This window comes from Heptranchias perlo, unplaced genomic scaffold, assembly GCF_035084215.1.
Source record: "Heptranchias perlo isolate sHepPer1 unplaced genomic scaffold, sHepPer1.hap1 HAP1_SCAFFOLD_56, whole genome shotgun sequence".
In the NCBI taxonomy this organism is placed as follows: domain Eukaryota; kingdom Metazoa; phylum Chordata; class Chondrichthyes; order Hexanchiformes; family Hexanchidae; genus Heptranchias; species Heptranchias perlo.
Window position 1 is genome coordinate 3,451,718 of NW_027139581.1, and position 23,781 is coordinate 3,475,498.

A 23,781-nucleotide genomic window follows, 5' to 3' on the forward strand; every position below is an offset into this window, starting at 1 on the left:
CTCCTGCTCCAATTTCTTATGTTCTTATGTTCTATGAACTCTTATCTTGTGACTGTTATTCTCTGCGAGGTAAAGGTCAGAAGCAGTGGCAGGAAGCGGCAGAAGGCACGGGTGGGTGCAAGCGTGGAGAATAACAAGCAGCAGGGATACCACCTTTTATATGGCACGTTTTCGAATGCCTTTTGGAACTCCAAATATACTGCATCCATTGGTTCCCCTTTATCCACCCTGATCGTTACTTCCTCAAAGAACTCCAATAAAATTTTCAGACACGATTTCCCATTCATAAAACCATGTTGACTATTCGAGATTGTATCATGAGTCCGCGAATGTCCTGCTCCTACTTCTTAATAATGGATTCGAACATTTTCATTTGACACACACTCGGATCGGTTGAAACGCAGAGATGAAAGGTCGGAAAAGAAAACTCTGGACCGTAGTCGGCAGGATTCGAACTTGCGCGGGGAGACCCCAATGGATTTCTAGTCCATCGCCTTAACCACTCGGCCACGACTACTTGCTAAAAGTACAATGCTGCTCACTTAAAATCGCAATAATCCAGCGCTCTGCGACACAGAACAGCAGAACTGGTGTCGGTGTCAGCCGTCGGTCAGGGGGTCGATTGTTCACGCAAGTTACTCGTTTGTATAGTGGTGGGTATCCCGACCTATTACATGGTCGACCTGGCTTAAAATACACCTGGACGATGAACTTCTACGACATTTAAAGTTTTCATTTATCTCCAAAATTGGACGTGTGAAAAAACACTGATAAACGAACTCGGACAATCCCACTTTCCACAATCTAATTTCACTGATATTTCAGCGATTTTAAATCTCACTCTCCGCGTCACCTCGATGTCAGAACCACAATAATGAGCAAGAAATGAAAGGCAGAGTCGCGTTGTGAACAGACCCGGGCTAATTCAGCATCCCGAAGTGGCTGATGGAGGCAGATTCAATGATGGCTTTCAAAACGGAACGGGATAAGTACTTGAAAGGAAAAAAAATTGCAGTGCTCGGGGGATAGGGCGGGGTAGTGGGACCAGCTGGATTGGTCTTGCATGGAGCCGGCACGGACACGATGGGCCAAAAGGCCTCCTTCCGTGCTGTCACCTTTCTCTGATTCTGTGATTCAAATGGCAAAAGAGAGTCAATGATCAGTATCAAAATATAACGGAAACAGCATCAACCACAAGTGGGGCTCGAATCCACGCGGGTAGAAACCCATGGGATTTTAAATCTAACGCCTTATCCACTCGGCCATCCTGGTCCTTTTACAATCTTGCTCTATGTGTAATGTACTTGAGTGTCACTTCTTCTACGCTTTCCTTTGTCATCAAATAAATGGTTGGAATGGATTCAATGAAATTTAAGCGTGTCAAACGCCATCTGTGGGGAGTGTCCATCAACTGCTCACGCCAGTTCCTCGTTCGTGTTGTGCTGAATATCCCCATTTGTCACGCGGTTGATCAGCGTTCAATTCTCCAATGTCGAAGTCCCGGTGTTTCTGCCTTTAAAAGCTTCACTTTCATTTATCTCCACTATTTGATGTGGAAAATACACTGAATGTCGAACTCGGACCATCCGACTTTCCACAATTTAATTTCACTGATATTCCAGCGATTTTAAAACCTGCTCTCTACCTCACTCTTCGCCTCGATTTCAGAACACTAATAATGTGCAAGTTATGAATACGCAGAATCGAGCTGTTTGCAGACCCGGGCTAATTCAGCCGCTCTAAATAGAGAGAGAGAGACAGACAGAAAGGAATTTATATTCGAATATTTGATGTGGAAAAAACATTGAAAGACTTACTCGGACCATCCCACTTTCCAAAATTTAATCTCACTGATTCTCCAACGATTTTAAAACTCTCTATTAAGGTCTCTCTATCTCTCTCTCCCCATGTCTCCATCTCTCTCCCTCGTTTTCTCTCTCTGTCTCTTTCTATCTCTCTCTCTGTGAATCTTTCCACAATGGCCCGTTCAATGAACTGTCATGAAATTATGACTTCAGGCGGAAAAGTCGAAATCCATTGCTCCTCAATCAGTCGATTGTCGCAATCAGTTGCTGAAAGCTGTTGATCTGACTTCACCCGATGAAGAGCATTATTATCCCGTTATCGATCGAGGGGTGCGGTGGCCAAGTGACGAAGCATCGGTTTGCTAAACAAAACCGCGCGGGTTCGATCCGCGTCCGTACCTGTTTTCAGCTTCAAATATTAATGAAATGATCAATTTGATGACAGTTTGTTTCACTTTCCACGGGCCACTGTTGAAAGAAGACTCACTGTTCACATTTTCATCTCTCTGTTCGTTGAGATCCAGAATAAAGTGATGTGGGGTGCGAGGGAAAGAATGATCAAGAGAGACACTCAGAAAGAGATTCTCTCGGTCTGTCTGAGTCTGTGTCAGTCTCTCTCGCTCCATCTGTCCAATACCCGCAGATTTGAAAATCACAGGGTCAAAGAAGGAAACAGATTGGAACACATTGTCCCTGTGTCCTGTTTCAAAACCGACTCCCAGGAAAACGGCTCCGGTTGAATCGTAAAATGGTCAATGGTTTCTCTGTCTTTCTCTCAATATTCCGTTTGCCTTCTGGATCACCTGCTGCACCTGTATTTTGAATTTTTGTGTTTCATGCACGATGATACCCAGATCCCTCTGTACTGCAGCATTTTGTAGTATTTCTCCATTGAAATAATATTTTGCTTTTTTATTTTTCCAGCCAAAGTGGATGAATTCACATTTTCCCACCTTATATTCCATCTGCCAAATTTTTGCCCATTCGCTAAAACTGTCAATATCCCTTTGTAGATACTGTGTGTCACCCTCGCAACTTGCTTTTCCACCTATTTTCGTATCATCAGCAAATTTGGCCACAATGCACTCTGTCCCTTCATCCAAGTCATTGATATATATTGTAAATACTTGAGGCCCCAACACTGAGCCCTGCGGCACCCATCAGTTACCGATTGCCATTTTGAAAATGACCCTTTAATCCCAACTCTTTGTTTTCTGTTAGTGAGCAAACCCCCAAACTATGAGCTCTTATCTTGTGCCTGTTATTCTCTGCGTGGTAAAGGTCAGAAGCAGTGGCAGGAAGCGGCAGAAGGCACGGGTGTGTGCAAGCGTGGAGAATAACAAGCAGCAGGGATATCACCTTTTCTGTGGCACCTTATCGAATGCCTTTTGGAAATCCAAATATACTGCATCCATTGGTTCCCCTTTATCCACCCTGATCGCTACTTCCTCAAATAACTCGAATAAAATTGTCAGACACGATTTCCCATTCATAAAACCATGTTGACTATTCTAGATTGTATGATGAGTCCACGAATGTCCTGCTCCGACTTCTTGACAATGGATTTTCATTTTGCACACACTCGTATCGGTTGAAACGCAGAGATAAAAGGATAACTCTAAACAGTAGTCGGCAGGATTCGAACCTGCGCGGGGAAACCCCAATGGATTTCTAGTCCATCGCCTTAACCACTCGGCCACGACTACTTGCTAAAAGCACAATGCTGCTCACTTAAAATCGTAATAATCCAGCGCTCTGCGACACCGAGCCGCAGAACTGGTGTGGGTATCAACCGTCGGTGAGGGGGTCGGTTGTTCACGCTCGTTGCTCGTTTGGATCGTGGTGGGTATCCCTACCTATTACTTGGTCGACCTGGCTTCAAATACACCTGGACGATGAATTTCTTCTGCCTTCAAAGATATCATTTATCTCCAACATTGGACGTGTGATAAAAAGACTGATGAACGAACTCGGACAATCCCACTTTCCACAATCTAATTTCACTGATATTTCAGCGATTTTAAATCTCACTCTCCGCGTCACCTCGATGTCAGAACCACAATAATGAGCAAGAAATGAAAGGCAGAGTCGCGTTGTGAACAGACCCGGGCTAATTCAGCATCCCGAGTGGCTGATGGAGGCAGATTCAATGATGGCTTTCAAAACGGAACGGGATAAGTACTTGAAAGGAAAAAGGTTGCAGTGCTAGAGGGATAGCGCGGGGGAGTGGGACTAGCTGGATTGGTCTTGCATAAAGCCGGCACGGACACGATGGACCAAAAGGCCTCCTTCCGTGCTGTCACCTTTCTCTGATTCTGTGATGCAAATGGCAAAAGAGAGTCAATGATCAGTATCAAAATGTAACGCAAACCGCACCTACCAGGAGTGGGGTTCGGACCCCACGCGGGTATAAAACCATCGGATCTTAAATCCAACGCCTTAACCACTCGGCCATCCTGGTCCTTTCATAATGTTGCTCTATGTGTAATGTGCTTGAGAGTCACTTCTTTTACGGTTTTGTTTGTCATCAAAGAAATGGTTGGAATGGATTCAATGAAATTTGAAGCGTGTCCAACGCCAACAGTGGGGAGTGTCCATCAACTGCTCACGCCAGTTCCTCGTTCGTGTTGTGCTGAATATCCCCATCTGTCACGCGGTTGATCAGCGTTCAATTCTCCAATGTCGAAATCCCGGTGTTTCTGCCTTTAAAAGCTTCACTTTCATTGATCTCCACTATTTGATGTGGAAAATACACTGAAAGTCGAACTCGGACCATCCGACTTTCCACAATTTAATTTCACTGATATTCCAGCGATTTTAAAACCTGCTCTCTGCCTCACTCTTCACCTCGATTTCAGAACACTAATAATGTGCAAGTTATAAATCCGCAGAATCGAGCTGTTTGCAGACCCGGGCTAATTCAGCAGCTCAAAATAGAGAGAGAGAGACATACAGAAAGGAATTTATTTCCAATATTTGATGTGGAAAAAACATTGAAAGACTAACTCGGACCATCCCACTTTCCAAAATTTAATCTCACTGATACTCCAACGATTTTAAAACTCTCTGTTAAGGTCTCTCTATCTCTCTCTCCCCATGTCTCCATCTCTCTCCCTCGTTTTCTCTCTCTGTCTCTTTCTATCTCTCTCTCTGTGAATCTTTCCACAATGGCCCGTGAAATGAACTGTCATGAAATTATTAGTTCAGGCGGAATAGTCGAAATCCAATGCTCCTCAATCAGTCGATTGTCGCAATCAGTTGCTAAAAGCTGTTGATCTGACTTCACCCGATGAAGAACATTATCATCCGTGTTTGACTCGTGGGGTGCGGTGGCCAATTGGAAAAGCGTTGGTCTCATTATAATAGAAAAGCGCGAGCTCGATCCCCGTCCGTACCTGTTTCCAGCTTTAACTTTTAATGAAATGACCTATTTGATGACAGTTTGTTTCACTTTCCACGGGCCACTGTTGAAAGAAGACTCACTGTTCACATTTCCATCTCTCTGTTAGTTAAGATCCAGAATAAAGTGATGTGGGGTGCGAAGAAAAGAGTGGGAAAGAGAGACACTCAGAAAGAGAGAGAGACACTGGGACAGAAAGAGACTCTCTCGGTCTGTCTGAGTCTGTGTCAGTCTCTCTCCCTCCATCTGTCCAATACCCGCAGATTTGAGAATCACAGGGTCAAAGAAGGAAACAGATTGGAACAAATTGAGCCTGTGTCCTTTTTCAAAACCGACTCCCAGGAAAACGGCTCCGGTTGAATCATTAAATGGTCAATATTTTCTTCTTCTTTCTCTCAATAGTCCAATATTTCGTTCGCCATCTGGATTACCTGCTGCACCTGCATGGTGACTTTTTGTGTTTCATGTACGATGACACCCAGATCCCTCTGTACTGCAGCATTTTGTAGTATTTCTCCGTTGAAATAATATTTTGCTTTTTTATTGTTCCTGCCAAAGTGGATGACTTCACATTTTCCCACCTTATATTCCATCTGCCAAATTTTTGCCCATTCGCTGAACCTGTCAATATCCCTTTGTGTCACCCTCGCAACTTGCTTTTCCACCTATTTTCGTATCATCAGCAAATTTGGCAACAATACACTCTGTGCCTTCATGCAAGTCATTGATACATATTGTAAATAATTGAGGCCCGAGCACTGATCCCTGCGGCATCCGTCAGTTACCGAATGCCATTTTGAAAATGACCTTTAATCCCGACTCTTTGTTTTCTGTGAGTTAGCAAACCCCCAATCTATGAGCTCTTATCTTGTGCCTGTTATTCTCTGCGTGGTAAAGGTCAGAAGCAGTGGCAGGAAGCGGCAGAAGGCACGGGTGTGTGCAAGCGTGGAGAACAACAAGCAGCAGGGATATCACCTTTTATGTGGCACCTTATCGAATGCCTTTTGGAAATCCAAATATACTGCATCCATTGGTTACCCTTTATCCACCCTGATCGTTACTTCCTCAAATAACTCTAATAAAATTGTCAGACACGATTTCCCATTCATAAAACCATGTTGACTATTCTAGATTGTATGATGAGTCCGCGAATGTCCTGCTCCGACTTCTTGACAATGGATTTTCATTTTGCACACACTCGGATCGGTTGAAACGCAGAGATTAAATGACAAAATGGTAACTCTAAACCGCAGTCGGCAGGATTCGAACCCGCGAGGAGAAATCCCAATGGATTTCTAGTCCATCGCCTTAACCACTCGGCCACGACTACTTGCTAAAAGCACAATGCTGCTCACTTAAAATCGTAATAATCCAGCGCTCTGCGACACCGAGCCGCAGAACTGGAGTCGGTATCAACCGTCGGTCAGGGGGTCGGTTGTTCACGCTCGTTGCTCGTTTGGAAAGTGGTGGGTATCCCGACCTATTACATGGTCGACCTGGCTTCAAATACACCTGGACGATGAACTTCTTCTGCCTTTCAAGATATCATTTATCTCGAACATCGGACGTGTGATAAAAAGACTGATAAACGAACTCGGACAATCCCACTTTCCACAATGTAATTTCACTTATATTTCAGCGATTTTAAATCTCACTCTCCGCGTCACTTCGAAGTCAGAACCACAATAATGAGCAAGAAATGAAAAGCCCCGAGTCGCGTTGTGAAGAGACCCGGTCGAATTCAGCATCCCGAAGTGGCTGATAGAGGCAGATTCAATGATGGCTTTCAAAACGGAAAGGGATAAGTACTTGAACGGAAAAAAAAGTGCATTGCAAGGGGGATAGGGAGGGGTAGTGGGACCAGCTGGATTGGTCTTGCATGGAGCCGGCACGGACACGATGGGCCAAAAGTCCTCCTTCCGTTCTGTCACCTTTCTCTGATTCTGTGATGCAAATTGCAAAAGAGAGTCAATGATCAGTATCAAAATGTAACAACTACCAGGAGTGGGGTTCGAACCCACGTGGGTATAAACCCATTGGATCTTAAGTCCAACGCCTTAACCACTCGGCCATCCTGGTCTTCTCAGAATCGTGTTCTGTATGTAATGTACTTGAGTGTCACTTCTTCTACGCTTTTCTTTGTCATCAAATAAATGGTTGGAATGGATTCAATGAAATTTGAAGCGTGTCTGACGCCATCTGTGGGGAATGTCCATCAACTGCTCACGCCAATTCCACGTTGGTGTCGTGTTGAATATCCCCATCTGTCACGCGGTTGATCAGGGTTCAATTCTCCAATGTCGAAGTCACGGTGTTTCTGCCTTTAAAAGCTTCACTTTCATTTATCTCCAATATTTGATGTGGAAAATACACTGAAAGTCGAACTCCGACCATCCCACTTTCCACAATTTAATTTCACTGATATTCCAGCGATTTTAAAACCTGCTCTCTGCCTCACTCTTCACCTCGATGGCAGAACCCGAATAATGTGCAAGAAATGAAGACGCAGAATCGAGCTGTGAGCAATCCCGGGCTGATTCAGCAGCCCGCAACAGAGAGAGAGAGAGAGAGAGAAACAGAAAGAAAGAGAAACAGAGAGCGAGACACAGGAAGAGAGACGGAGAGTGAGAGAGGCACTGATGAGGGCGCAGAGGAGGTTTGCGAGAAATATCCCACATACAACAATGAAATGAATGGCCAGTTAATCTGCGTTTTGTTGGTGTTAGTTGAAGAAGGAAGTTTCGAAAATTGTCATCAAATAAATGTTCAAAATAGATTCACTGAAATTTGAAGGGTGTCCAACGCCATCTGTGGTGAGTGTCCATCACCAGATTACACCAACTCCTCGTTAGTATTGTGGTGAGTATCCTCGCCTGTAACTCGAACACCCGCGGTTCAATTCCCCGACCGAAAGTGGAACTTTTGCTGCCTTCAAAAGCTTCACTTTTCGTCCTGTGCCAGTTCTTCGTTGGTGTGGTGGTGAGGGACAGAGAGAGAAAGACATCGGAAAGGGCGGAGAGGAGATTCACCAGAAAGATCTCACATCCAGCAATGAAAAGGATGGTCAGTTCATCTGCTTTTTGGTGGAGTTCATTATCGTCCAGGTTTGGAAATTTGCGACCAGCAAGGCCCCACAAACAGCAATGACAGAGTAACAGGTGCATGAGGCAGATGGAATAAGAGTTTCAATGAGCAGTATCAAAATGTAACGGAAATAACAGTTATCAGAAATGGGTTTCTAACCCACGCGGGTATAAACCCGTTGGATTTTTAGTCTAATATTTTAACCCCACGCCTCCATGCTTGTCGATGTGTTGAGATGGTGCTGAGTATCCCCGAGTGGTTAAAGCGATGGATTGGAAATCCATTGGGATCTTTCCGCGAAGGTACGGATCCTGCCGACTGCGGATGCCATTATCAGCGGTTGAACATGCAGCAAACTTCTCATTCTTCAGTGAATTAAAAATGCACGGCTTTGAACACTTCGAGTTTAATGCGCGTTGGAATTGATCTGCAAGATTTCACGAAATCGACGACAGAAATAGAACAAAGAATGTGCCAAATGACCGATAGTCTGTCTCTCTCTGTGTGTTTGAGTCACCCGATGTGTTTATGTCTGTTTGGGTGTGTGTGTTGGTGTGTGCGCGCGCCACACATTTTCTCCGTTTTTCTGAAGGGGTCTCTGTCTCTTTCTTTCTCTCCCTCACTCTCTCCCGCGTTCCTCACATAATTTGACTCTGGACATGATCCAACAAAGAGATGGAAAAGTGGTCGTTCATCTTCTTTCACCAGTTGCCCGTGGAAAGATAAATAAAGTGTCATTAAGCACCAGGCCGAGCGGTTAAGGACTTAAGATCCAATTGGTTCACAACCGGGTGAACCCCACTCCAGGCAGCTCTTTAATTTAATCCCGTTACACTTTCATACTGCTCAATTCCACTCGTTTCCCATCTGCATTATGTACCTGTTACTTTGTCATTGCGGTTTGTGGGACCTTGCAGTGCGCATGGCTGGAAACCTGGACGATAATCTTTCCTCAAACAATATCACCAAAAAACAGATGAACTGTTGGTTCTGATATCGAGGTGAAGGGTGAGGCAGAGAGCAGCTTTTAAAATCGCTGGAATATCAGTGAAATTAAATTGTGGAAAGCGGGATGGTCCGAGTTTGTCTTTCAGTGTATTTTCCGCATCCAATATTACAGGTAAATTACAAGAGAAATGAAAGTGAATCTATTAAAGACAGCAAAAGTGTAACCTCCCTGTCGGGGAATTGAATCCTGGTCTTCCGCGTGGATTTTTCTCTCTGAATACACAGATTCCAATGTTGAAAACGTGACAGGAACATTCTCTCCAACACGAATTATATATAAGACACTTGGAAATCCATGAACAGACATTGATAGCCTCATGGTAGCACTGGGTCTGGATATGGAATGGCCGGTTCAAATCACTGGAGAATGACAAGAATCCCATCGTTTTAATTCTGTTTGGGAATCAAGTCACTTATTTAAATTTTTTAAATAAAGCATGAAGCAATATAAGGGCATAAGAACATAAAATAGGAGCAGGAGTAGGCTACTGGGCCCCTCGAACCTGCACCGCCATTCAATAAGATCATGGTTGATCTTCGACCTCAACTCCACTTCCCGCCCGATCCAAATATCCCTTGATTCCCCGAGAGTCCAAAAAATTATCGATCTCAGTCTTGAATATATTGAATGACTCAGCATCCACAGCCCTCTGGGGTTGAGAATTCCTCAGATTCACAACCCTCTGCGTGAAGAAATTCCTCCTCATCTCAGTCTTGAATGGCCGACCCCTTACCCTGAGACTATGCCCCCTACTTCTCGACTCTCCAGCCAGAGAAATCAGCCTCTCGGCATGTACCCTGTCAAGCGCCCTCAGAATCTTATATGTTCCAATGAAATCACCTCTCATTCTTCTGAACTCCAGAAAGTATAGTCCCATTCTACTCAACCTCTCTTCATAGGACAAACCTCTCACCCCAGGAATTAATCTAGTGAACCTTCGTTGCACCGCCTCAAAGGCAAGTATATCCCTCCTTAGATAAGGAGACCAAAACTGTGCGCAGTACTACAGGTGAGGTCTCACCAATGCCCTGCACAACTACAGTAAGACTTCCTTACTCTTGTACTCCAACCCCCTTGCAATAAACGCCAACATGCCGTTTGCCTTACTCATTGCTTGCTGCACCTGCATAATCACTTTTTGTGTTTCTTGTTGGAGGACACCCAATTCTTCCTGAACACCAAATGTTACTAATTTCTCAACATATAAAAATATTTTGCTTTTCTATTTTTCATACCGAATTGTAAAACCTCACATTTCCCCACATCATACTCCACCTGGCACCTTGTTACCCATTCACTTAGCCTGTCTATATCCCTTTGCAGACTCTTTGTGTCCTCCTCACAGCTTACTTTCCCACCTAGCTTTGTATCATCAGCAAACTTGGATGCATTACACTCGGTCTGTTCATCTAAGCCATTGATATAGATTGTAAATAGCTGAGGCCCAAGCTCCGATCCTTGCGGTACCCCACTAGTTACAGCCTGCCAACCTGAAAATGACCCATTTATCCGCACTCTATTTTCTGTCCGTTAACCAATCCTCTATCCGTGCTAATGGATTATCCCAACTCCATGAACCCTTACATTGTGCAACAACCTTTGATGTGGCATCTTATCGAATGTCTTTTGAAAATCCAAATGTACGACATCCATTGGTTCACCTTTATCTATCCTGCCAGTTGCATCCTCAAAAAACTCTAATAAATTTGTCAAACACGATTTCCCTTTCATTAAACCATGTTGACTCTGCCGAATCATATTATGATGTTCTAAGTGCCCTGTTAACACTTCCTTAATAATGGATTCCAGCATATTCCCGACAGCAAGAGGTCAGGCTAATTGGCCTGTCGTTCCTTGTTTTTTCTCCCCCTCCCTTCTTGAAAAGCGGGATAACATTTGCTGCATTCCAATCCACTGGGACCATTCCAGAATCTAGAGATTTTGGGAAGCTCATAACCGATGCATCCACTATCTCTGCAGCCACCTCTTTTCGAACTCACGGATGTTGGCCATCAGGTTCAGGGGATTTGTCGGCTTTTAGTCCCATTAGTTTGTCCAGTACTTTTTCTCCAGTGATATTAATTGTATTAAGTTCCTTCCTCTCATTTACCCCCTGGTTCCCCATTATTTTTGTTGTGCTTTTAGTGTCTTCCACTGTGAAAACAGAGAAAAAAATATTTGTTTAACGTATCTGCTTCTTCCTGATTACCTATTATAATTTCTCCTGTCTCAGCCTGTAAGGGACCAACGTTTACTTTTGCTACTCTCTTACTTTTTACATCGAAACATAGAAACAAAGAAAATAGGAGCAGGAGTAGACCATTCGGCCCTTCGAGCCTGCTCCGCCATTCAATATGATCATGGCTGATTCTTTATCTCAATACCATATTCCCGCTCTCTCCCCATACCCCTTCATGCCTTCTGTGTCTAGAAATCTATCAATGTCCTTCTTAAATATTTTCAGTGACATGGACTCCACAGCCTTCTGGGTAGATAATTCCATTGGTTCACCACCCTCTGAATGAAGAAATTTCTCCTCATCTCAGTCCTAAATGTCCTGCTCCGTTTCATAGCCTGTGACCCCTCGTTCTGGACTCCCCAGCCAGGGTAAACATCGTCCTTGCATCCAGCCTGTCTCGCCCTGTCAGAGCTTTATACGTTTCAATGAGATCCCCTCTTTTTCTTCTAAACTATGGTGAATACAGGCTTAGTCGACCGAATATCTCCTCATACATCAGTGCTGCTATCCCAAGAATCAATCCGGTGAAACTTCGCTGCACTCCCTCCGTGGCAAGTATATCCTTTCTTAGGTAAGGAGGCCAAAACTGCACACAAACAGGTGTGGTCTCACCAAGGCCCTGAAAACTGCAGTGAGACATCTTTTCTCCTGTACTCAAATCCACTTGCAATGAAGGCCAACATACCATTTGACTTCCTAACTGCTTGCTGCACCTGCATGCTTCCTTTCAGTGATTGGTGTACAAGGACACCCAGGTCCTTTTGTACATCAACGTTTCCCAATCTATCACAATTTAAATAATACTCTGCCTTTCTGTTTTTCCATCCGAAGTGGATAACTTCACATTTATCCACGTTATACTGCATCTGCCATGTATTTGCCCACTCAATCAACTTGTCTCAATCGCCTTGAAGCCTCTTTGCATCATCCTCACAACTCACCATCCCACCTAGTTTAGTATCATCAGCAAACTTGGAAATATTACATTTGGTTGCCTCATCCAAATCAGGGGACCAAAGAACGGATCCCTGCGGTACCTCACTAGTTGCCACCTGCAACCCCGAAAAGGACCCATTTATTCCTACTCTCTGTTTCCTGTCTGTTAACCAATTTTCAATCCATGCCAGTATATTAACCCCAATCCCATGTGATTTAAGTTTGTACACGAACCTCTTATGTGGGAGTTTCTCAAAGGCCTTCTGAAAATCATAATGCACCACATCCACTGGTTCCCTCTTATCTATCCTACCAGTTACACCCTCAAAAACCTCCAGTAGGTTTGTCAAACAAGATTTCCCTTTCATAAATCCATGTTGACTTTGTCGAATCCCATTGATATTTTCGAAGTGTCCTGTTATCACATCCTTTACAATCGACTCGAGCATTTTCCCTACTACTGATGTTAGGCTAACCGGTCTGTAGTTCCCTGTTTTCTCTCTCCACCCTTTTCCAAATAGTGTGGTTACCTTTGCCACCCTCCAATCTGCAGGCATTTCTCCAAAAACTATACAATTTTTGAAGATGACAACCAATGCATCCACTATTTCCATAGCTAACTATTTTAATACTCTGGGATGCAGATTATCAGGCACTGGGGATTTGTCGGCTTTCAGTCCCATTAATTTCTCCAGCACTATTCTTTTACAAACACTAATTTCCTTTAACACTTCCTTCTCACTAGACCCTTGGTTCCCGAGCATATCTGTGAAGTTGTTTTTGTCCTCTTCCGTGAAGACAGAACCAAAGTATTTGTTTAATTGCTCTGCCATTTCCTTGTTCCCCATGATAAATTCTCCCGTTTCTGACTGTAAGGCAACTACATTTGTCTTCACTAATCTTTTTCTTTTTACATACTTGCAGAAGCTTCAACAGTTTGCTTTTATGTTCCTTGCAAGTTTACTCTCATGCTCTATTTTCCCCTTTTAATCTTTTTTGCTGAATTATAAACTGATCCCAATCCTCAGTCTTGCTACATTTTCTCGCAACTTTATATGACTCCTCTTTGGATCTAAAATTATGCTTAATTTCTTTTGTTAGCCATGGTTGGGCCGCTTTCCTTTTGTGTTTTTGCGCCAGAAAGGAATGTTTAATTGATGCAGTTCATGCATTCATTCCTTAAATGTTAACCATTGCCTATCCACCAATATGGTAATCCCCAATCTATCACAGCCAACTCACTCCTCATTCTTCGTAGTTTCCTTTGTTTAGATTTAGGACCCTAGTTTCGATTGGACTATTTCACTTTCCATCTAAATGAAGAATTCTATCATGTTATGGCCATTCTTTCCAAAAGGACCACGCAAACAAGATCATTAATTAACCCCTTCTCATTGCACAATATCCAATTAGGGATAGCCTGTTCCCGAATTGTCTCCTCAACGCACTGGTCTAAAAAACCATCTCAGACTCACTCCGGGAATTCATCCTCCACAGTATTATTACCAATTTGGTTTGGCCAAGTCAAGATGTAGATTAAAGTCACCCATGATAACTACAGTACCCTTGTTACATGCATCTCTCATTCCCTGTTTGATGCCATTCCCTATATTACCACTGCTAGTATTGATTCATGTTATCATGAAGAATCTTTTTTGTTTTCATTTTATTCCGTTTACCTTATTGTATGGACACTGCACAAATGGCGGATGAAAATTAAATCAGCAATCATTTTGAGAGAATTGTTGTAACCTGGAGTTCAGGTTACATGAGCTGATGCCTGATTGCTGGACGCTTAACTTTCAAATATTGATTGGTAAAAAATGGTCCTTGCCTGGGCACAGTTTGCACTCCAGGGATTTGAGCATAAAATCTCGGCTGAAACACCAGTGCAGTGCTGAGGGAGCGCTGCACTGTTGGAGATGCCGTCTTTGGGATGAGTCGTTAAACTGAGGACCTCACAGGTGGATGTAAAAGATCCCATGGTACTATTCGAAGAAGAGCAGTGGAGTTCTCCCCGATGTCCTGGCCAATATTTATCACTCAACCAAGACCTAAAATAGATTATCTCATCATGTTCTTCATTGCTGTTTATGGGAGCTTGCTGCTCAAATTGGCTGCCTGCATTTCAACAGTGAGTACAGTTAAAAGTATTTCATTGATTGCAAAGCGCTTTGGGACAACGTGACACTGGGAAAGGCGCTATAGACATGCAAGACTGTCTATCTTTCTCATTCTGCATGGGGTCATTTGAGTGATATAATCTGATACACCCCTCTACCCATGATTCCTCTCTTGATTTGTGCTTTTTGCATGCATAAATATTGATTTTTTAAATGTATATACGTGTAGATTGCCCACGTCTATTTTTCTGATTGGATGAATTTTGATGAAGAAGATTCTCCACGCCCGAAACGATAACCTTTGTTCTTTCAGATTTAGAATATTTTGCTTTTTGTTGCAGTGCTGTGGGACCCTGTCCAGTTTACTAACACAGCAGAAGGGGTAAGAGTACAGGCTGATTTAATACAGAATACAGCAGGTCACTGGGAAAGTTACACACTGTACAGAGCAGCTGATAAAACTCCTGCTGTAAATAAAGGGCAGGGTCAGTTACACAAGACTGAGTGACTTTATTGTGCAGCCTCCAGGCATCATCTTTACAACTGTCAAAATTAAACCCAAAACCTGTTCCCCCAGAACAGACATTAACTGGCTCGCCTGCTTCATCTGCTGCTGTTCTGCTTCTGCACTCACCCACTCCAAGCTGATTACAATGAGTTGTTTTATGATTATTTCGTGCTCTCTGTGTGTTAATCACATTCCTGTCTCTACCTTGCTGTTTTTGTTATCTGTCTGCCTTTCACTGGTTCTGTCTCTCTGTCAATATATTTATCTTTCTCAGTCTTCTTTCTGGCATTTTTCTGTCTTGTTACTGCACCCTCTTTTAATTTCTATCTCTGTATCACTGTTCCATTTCTACATTTTTTCTCTGTCACCCTTTGCTTCTCTCTTTATATCTCTATGTTTCTGTCTTCCATCTTTATCTCTTCTTTCCATTTGCCTCGCTGTCCCTCTCGCTCGTTCTCTCCCCACTCTCTCTGTCTATCTCTGTCTTTTTTGCCTTCTCACCCCCTTTTCAACTCTTTCTCTCTCTTTCGCTCTGCCTTTCACTCTCTCTGTTCTGTCTCTCCTTTTCTTTATTTCTCTCTTCACTTTCTCCATCTCCTTCTTTTTTATGAATTCACAATCAACTTTAATTTCGTTGTTCGCAGACTACGTAAATGTATCATTAATTCTTGCACATTAGTCCAACATTATCTTTTATACAAATGAAGAAAAAGTAACAGTAAAATTGGATGTTTTTTTCAACATAAAAATACCCATTTCTTGTGTTCAGATACATATATAGTAATTATATTCATAAACATATTTATTTACATAGCTGTCTCCGCAGTTCAGAATTAATTCATTGTGTAAAGTATTTTGAGATGTGTTAATATAAAGGGCACTGTACAAATTCCGTTTTAATGAATTACATTGTCCATTTGTAGACCAGCAAATATCCGCCTCTTTCTTTTGTTGTCTCACTTTGTCTCTTTTGCTGTCTGTCTCTCTCCTGCACTGATTCTTTCTGTGTCTCCAGTTCTCTTTGTTTCACTTCTTTTGTCTCTATTGTCCTGTTTCAATCTCTCTTTGCAATTTTCCCTGTGTGCCTCTCACTTTCTGTCCACTTTCCTTCTGCACCTCTGAGTTTCTTTCTCCATTTGTCCACCTGTTTCTCTCAACTAGCTCTCGCTGGTAAACTCCCTCTCTTTCTCTTAATCTGTGTTATTCATTTCCTGTCTCTGATTTCTAATGGAAATATGCTCCTTTCCTGTTTGTGCTTTTTCTCCCAGTATTTCTTTCTCATTATTTTTTTCTCCTTTCATGTTTTTCCATCTCTCTTGTCTTTTCTATTTATCTTCCTGTCCCCTCTCTGTTTCTGCCCTTTATTCTTTCTCCCTCTCTCCCTCTTTTCTGTTTATTTCTTTTTCTTTCTGATTGTCTCGAGATGTTTCTCCATCCAAATCTCTTACTCTGTTTCTTTCCGTCTTTCTTTAACTTGTTAACAGACCTTTTCTCTCTGCCGCTTTCTGCTCTTCGGTCACTTTCACTTTCTTTTTCTCTCCGTCTTCCTTTCTATCTCTTTTTTCACTAGTTCTTTCTCAATGATCTGCTTTTCTCTCTGTTTATGGCTCTAACTGTCTCTCATTTCCCCTTTCTATCTGCCTCTATATGTAATTTTATCTCTGTGTGTAACCCTGTCTCTTCCTCTCCATGCCTTTATCAATCTATCTATCCATCTATCTATCTATCTATCTATCTAACTATCTATCTATCTGTTTGTTGGTCTGTCTGTCTGTCTATCTCTCTCTGTCATTCTATCTCTCCATTTATGTGGAGTGCACCCATTCTGATCAGACCCACAGTAGCTACTTTCATTGACAGGTTTGCCCATTTTGCAGGGCGGCCATTTCGTTGAAGTCCAGTTGAGCTCTTTCGTGCCGCCTGTTGGAGCAACAATTCATGTGTTGTCTGCAGAGCGAATCACGCCTCAATGCGGCAGATTATCAATATAATGTAACATCAGAATCAGATGTAAGATTATTTCAGCGAATATAAAATGTACTTTCCATCCGGTGGGTAGTGCAGGGGGTGGAGTATGAAATGGCTAGAAATAGTTATTGTGCTTGAAACCCTTCAGCCCTTTCTACGATTTAACGAATTTAACAATTAGATTGAGTGGGTATTTCACCGCGTTCTTCAGCTCCTCTCTGAATTTAGCCTGGGTCAGGACATAAATACACGTGTTTGTGCAGGAACTGAGAAGCTGCAGCATTCCTGATGTGGCTTCTGTGATATAACGAGGGTCAGTGAATGAATTTTAATACCGAGTGTCTGAAATTCGCCGATAAATGTTATTTACAACCTGGGTCACCCATAATAGGATAAAACTGCCCGATATACTGAAGAGTAAAATGATGGATTTATTTCGGTTCTCCATCTCTGGATCCTTCTGATTCTCTTCATTGCTGCGGCCCCGGAGTCCCCTGCGGACTCGACTGGCCACGAAAATACGTCTGACCGTCAGAACATTGAGCAGCAAAATCAGAAAGAACGGGACACAAGGGGTTAAAATTAGGTGAACGAACTCAAATGCGGCCCACACTGGGGAAGTGCGGAAGTTCAGTTTAAAGACACAATACCGGGGAACATTATCAATTATAAGGTAAGGTTGATATATAAAGTACCAGGGAACTGTCTCTAAACAGCCCAACACACTCACTGTTCCTATAACTGCAGCCGCCATTTTCTCGGTGCAATATTTTGTTTTAAGTTTCTCACAACAAATGGCCACAAATCGATCAAAGGTGAAAGCGACTGTGAGCCAGACAGAAACCACTGTGTCTGCAGAACCCAAGAACATAATGGGACGACACACGGGAGTAATGAACAAGAATGAATTGGGGAAATAACTTAGACCAACCCGTGTCAATATCAGATCAGTGATAACGACCAGGAGATCGGCCACTGCCATTCCCAGCAGGTAGCGACTGATACACTTGGAGAGCCCGCACTTTCCTCGGGACAGGATCACAATCGCCAACAAGTTAACTGTAAGAGAGAGAAAAGGAAGCAAAGAAATTACTGATCAGACCTGGAGCCAAAGCAGCAATTTGACAGGATCTGGGGTTAAATTTCCAGCTTTGTTGCTGCATCGAACGGTGGAAACTGATTCATTTACCTGGACAGCGCTTTCAGGCTGAGAGATGTTTTTAAACTCAATGATCAATAATGAATTGTGAAATCGATAAAGAAAGTGAATGAATGAGCACCGGATCCACTGGAAGGGCCGAGTGAGAGCGCAGTGCCAGTGGGGAAGAGAGAAGGAGTTTTACCGAGCGGGAATCCGGGTTAAAGCCGAATTTGGGCTCCAGACTGACGGGAAAGAGAGCGAAGGCCGGGAAGGTAAGTGGACAAGGGAGGTGCAGCTGGTTTGTTGCCCTGGGTTAAGAGAACCGACAGAGGTTGGCACTAAACGGGGAAAGGCCGAAAGCGGTGGCCGTGAGTTTGAGGCTTCGGATCAGATTGGAAGAGGCAACTGGAGACCGAGGCAATGAGTGAGATTGGGAGGGAGACAATGAAAAGGACATGTCGGAGCAGGAGGGGAGTTAGGAGCAGGTTGTTTGGGAAAGCGGATAAACTGAAGCAATGGATGAGGAGACAGAGGATTCAATGTGGTGGTTGGAGAGGCTGGGATTCACAGGGAGAGACTGCAGCAGAGTGTGAGAGGAAATCTAATCTATCGGTCCCACTAACACAATCCAACTAATACATTGAACGGTTCATTTCGGTGGTTATTGGTGTCAGGGAACAGCTGGTTGGATATAAAATGTGTTCATTAAATTTACTTTGCATATTCAATTAAAATTAAATTAAAATATATGAATTAAATCAACCTCGTTCTTCAGTGAATTCTGCTGATTCTGAGTTTTTGAATACAGTATCCTAATAATTCATTAGGATCAAGAAATCACTAATTCTATTCTTTAAATACATTTGAATTATGTTTATTTATTCAGTCAGTGAATTAGGAAAAGTAACAATCACCAAAACAGACTGAGGCCCTGATAACGATAAATACACCCAGCGAGAGTGCAATAAAACTCTAACAATCTGACAACTTCCTATTGACATCCTCAAGTCACATTTCCTCTTCATAATTGCACTGGAAGCTTCAACAGTTCATTCCGATGAATGATTCACCGCATGGCCGCTTTATCTCTGTCTCTCTCCCATTCTCTCTCTCTCTTTCTCTCTCTCTTCTCACGTTCTTTCTCCCCCTCCCTCTCGTTTTCCGTCTCCGTCTCTGTCTCTATCGCTTCTCTATCTATTATTCTGCCATCTCTACTCTTTCTCAATGCCCCTTTTCACATCCGATTCAATCCTAACATCCTGCAGCGCATTCTGTTCCACGGATCCGATTCTCAGTGTCAGTTTGTTAAATTGTGAATCCTCTGTGGAATAGTTTAATGTTACTACAGAAGATCCAAGTCTCCACCTGTTCACCTACACTGTTAACTTCATCTGCAAATCATGGAAGAAACAGAATCAAATGTCTCTTCCAGACAGACCTCACAATAATTGAAATTCCTTCTCCTGTAATTATAAAGTGCACCATTAGATGGAGCTGTTGTTCAAATCACAAAACGCCAACATCACCGCTGCTGCAAAGAATCGACAGATAAATCGAAGGGCTCAGGATTCCAATGGATAAAGTGCAAACTGATTTATCATACCCCCAAAACATTGCATTTTACAATGAACTCATCCACCGTGACACAGAGAAGGAGATGTGAAAGAGTCAGCAGCAAACTCAGTTCAGTAGCCAGAACTTTGGAGCTGCGCCAGATTCACACAATGAAATAATATTTCATAAGAGTGAGAACCAATAAATACATTGAAATCCCAGTTAAACTGAACCATGTTACTGGGGAGGGAGGACATTGCGCTGCCTCCTTGTAACACTGAGACCGTGAGCTGTCTCGTTATCAATCACTCAAAACATATTTTTGAAAAAATACTGCAGGACACGTTCGTTCCACAACATGAAACTGTTCCGAGCTCCTGATGGTCTGATACCAGCTCTTAGCCCAGACACCTGATTCCAATACATTTAGTACAGAGAATAATTCAGTGACAATGCCAGTGTTGGACATAAAAAGTTCATTACAGAGATAATGGAATTGCTACAAGACCTAAAGTTTACAATTGAAGAGATGCCATTATTGAACAGTGCACTTAGTGCAGACAATTATCCAGTAACAAGGTCAGGGTTGGATATACAAGGATCATTACTGCTCAGTCCTGCAACTGAAAGAGCAGAGACTCCATCAGTCAACTGGTAGAAGAGAACAGGCGACTGTGTGAGACATTCAGTGAGCAAAAATATTTTGCCAAGTACAGCAGCACAGTTAACACCGATTTACACCATTAACAGCTGAGATAACAGCTTACCCGGCACTCCAATTACTGCAAGGGCAGGATAGTAAATATCTTCTATCTGATAAATTATTGGATATTCCATTTCTGTGAGAAGCAGTCACTTCCGTTGTTCTGGAAACCATAACTCTGGCAGGTACTCTGAGCTGATACATTCCAATGAACCCTGATTTATACAGGGGACAAGACTCCACTGACACGGTTATACTCCTGATCATTGCTATTAGTTACAGTCACTTAAACAAACACATTACATCAGCAGCTTTGACTCCGATATAAATAATGCGGTGGATATAACACAAACATCTCAAAGTCCAGGACATTATCTTAATGAGACCTCTCTCAGGAATAAAGTTAAAATCTGTGCTCATACAGGACTGATCCAACAATAATGAGCGGCTTCATTTACAGTTTTCATATAATTGTATTGGCCATATTCACTCTTGGCGATTCATTTATAATTTATACCGATTTATCCGCAGTGTACATTAAATCCAGTGTCTCAACCAGACCCGTTTCACTCTGGTCCTGCAGTTTACTAGTTATAATATGAATTCTGAGTCTCTGACACGAGGAGATTTAAAGGGCAGGTTGAGGATTGCAGCCTAGAAATGACTGTGGGTGATATTAGGGGACGGAGACTGAAAGTGCCCCATTGAGATTCCTCACTTATCGTAACTTCGACGTCGTATTCGACCCCGTGCTGAGCTTCTGACCCCATATCCTCTCCATCACAAAGACCGCCTACTTCCGGGTCCGGAATCACTCCCGTTCCACTCGCCCTGCCAATCTGCTGCTAAAACCCTGAGCCATGCTTTTCTACCCTTTCTGGCCTTTGTTCTCCTCTCTAATATCTCCAAAAACTTCAACTCATCCTGAACTCTGCTGTCTGTCACCTTTCCCTCACTAACTCCTTCACCAATCATCCAAGACCTTAATGAGCTGCATTGGCTTCCAGTCTCCGAAGTCTTTATTTTTTTCTTTCTTAGAAACTTAAATACTTCAGAACCTCAGCCCTCCATATCTCTGCAAACGCCCCCAGCTTTACAGCCCTCTCTCTTCTCCTCCACCCATGGCTGCTTGTGTATCCACACTCTCTTTGGCCGACTTTTGGCAGATTATTCTTAAGCCACATCCACGCCCCAGAATGTGCTCCCTAACTCCCCCCATCTCCATTACTCCCTTTCAGGTGTCAGCTGTGATTCAGTGGGTGGGACTCTTGCCTCTGATTTAGAAGCTGTGAAGATTGTGCGTTCGTAGACACACTCCAGAGAGTTGAACACGAAATGTTCAGTTCAGTGCTGTACTGAGGTAATGCTGCACTGTCAGAGGTGCCGTCCTTCAGATGAGACGTTAAACCGAGGACCTGTCTGTCCCCTCAAGTCGATGTACAAAATCCCATGGCACTATTGGAAGAAAAGCAGGGAAGTTCTCCCCGGTGATCTGGCCAATATTTATGGCTCAACCAACATCACTAAAACTAGATGATCTGCTGAATTTCACATTGTTGTTTGTTGGATCTTGCTGTGTGCAGTTTGGCCGATGTGTTTCTTACATTACAACAGTATTTCTTCGGCTGCAAAGCACTTTGGAAATAGTGAGATCGTGAAATGCGCTAAAAAATGCAACTTTCTTTCTTTCTTTCCATCCATCGCTTGCTCCAATCTTTTGTAATTTCTACGAATATCATCTTTGGCTGGGGTCCATTTTTGTCTGATTATATCTCCGTGAAGCACCTTTAACTTTTATCCATGTTGAAGGCGCTTTATCAATCCAGGTAGTTATTGTTATACTTTACATCCTCCTCTGTCTTCATCCCACCATGGCTGGCCATTCCTTCACACAACTAAAACCAACCTGATCCCCTCCGTCTCTCGTTTTACACCCCCCTTAAACCTTCCTTGCCGAAGGATTTCATCATACCTCCTGATTCCGTTTGTGCCTTTTACTTCCAGCCCCTGTGAATCCCCTTGGGAATGTTTATTACATTAAAGGCGGTCTGTGAATGCAAGTTGTTGTTGATTTTCATTGGAATGTGTTCATTAGTTGTCCACAGTATGAGCAAAAGTAATTTCTGGGCTAATATTCTTGTATCAGAAAGAGATTTATATAATAGGCGGATTTGATGAGATACATTAACATCGGCAGCTACTCGGAGAAATCTTTTTGTTCGAACAACATAAGTTGGTTTGTCCACAGACAGCACATTGAAATAGGTTTGTCCCACTGTGAGGTAACATTTAGGGAGTCTGCTATCTCAGATGAGACCAGCTACAGTGACTAAGATGAAGATTTATTAGTTATTTGTCTTTTTTCTCTTTGGTTATAACTCATTTTACTGCACCCTGACTGATGACTAGGATGACGCTTAAATAGTTATTCTCTTCGGTTCGGGACTGATTCACTTTTTGCCATCCAATCTCCGATATCACTGCTCCCTGGGGCAGATTGAGAAAGACCCCGTATGTTCTGACATTGTGGTGTCTTGGTATGACATTAGATTGCTGTTTTTGGCATGGAACGGAGAGAGAAATCCATTGGATACGTGTAGACCAGAGTTTCTAACCTTATTTGTGGAGACACTCGTCGAATCCATCATTAAATCTGAAACTGTGGAGCAGGTAGCAGTGCTCGGGTTAATCAAGGAATGTCCATGTGCCAAACCCTGCTAAGTCCCACTGTTTGTAGAGATGATTTGGACTTAGACAATCTCTAATTTTGCTGAGAAACAAAACCAGGGTTTGGCAAAATGTAGGGAAGACTATAACAACATCAAAGAACGATGCAGGCAGCTTGTCTGGATTGAGCAGACACGAGGCAGCTGTATTTTAATGTAAAGTGAACGATATTGGAAGCAAATCAATGAATTTGTGTATACAGTTAATGAAAAGACGCCGAATGATGTTGAATAAAAGTGAGAATTATGTACTCAAATGTGTAATTCCATGGAATTTTGACGGCAGCTTCATCAATCATAAACAAATGCAAACAGCATTATGAATTTTAGAAGTAGGGTCACAAAGTACAAATATAAAGAAGCAATGACAAATTTGTACAAAACATGGGTTGGCCCACATTTCCAGAGTATTGTGTGCAGCTTTGTGCATCCCATTATAGAAACTACATTAAAAACATAGAGAGCACAGTGTAGATTCACTCCAATGAAGCCTAGGAAGGGAATCTGTATTCGGGTTAGATATTGGAACTATTTCCACAGAAATTGGGAAGACTTGGGGAGAAACAGCGTAAAGGGCAAGGAGGA

At 42.8% G+C, this 23,781-nt stretch overlaps 5 non-coding genes across 5 annotated transcripts; all 5 read right to left on the minus strand.

Annotated features, from left to right (window-relative positions):
• Positions 1-435: 435 nt before the first annotated feature.
• Positions 436-517, minus strand: trnas-aga (transfer RNA serine (anticodon AGA)). Its single transcript has one exon. It is a non-coding gene; the product is annotated as a tRNA-Ser (tRNA).
• A 2,912-nt stretch (positions 518-3,429) lies between these two features.
• On the minus strand, positions 3,430-3,511 carry trnas-aga (transfer RNA serine (anticodon AGA)). The gene has a single exon. It is a non-coding gene; the product is annotated as a tRNA-Ser (tRNA).
• Positions 3,512-4,182: 671 nt separating this feature from the next.
• On the minus strand, positions 4,183-4,266 carry trnal-uaa (transfer RNA leucine (anticodon UAA)). Its single transcript has one exon. It is a non-coding gene; the product is annotated as a tRNA-Leu (tRNA).
• Positions 4,267-6,453: 2,187 nt separating this feature from the next.
• Positions 6,454-6,535, minus strand: trnas-aga (transfer RNA serine (anticodon AGA)). Its single transcript has one exon. It is a non-coding gene; the product is annotated as a tRNA-Ser (tRNA).
• A 666-nt stretch (positions 6,536-7,201) lies between these two features.
• Positions 7,202-7,284, minus strand: trnal-uaa (transfer RNA leucine (anticodon UAA)). Its single transcript has one exon. It is a non-coding gene; the product is annotated as a tRNA-Leu (tRNA).
• Positions 7,285-23,781: the final 16,497 nt, after the last annotated feature.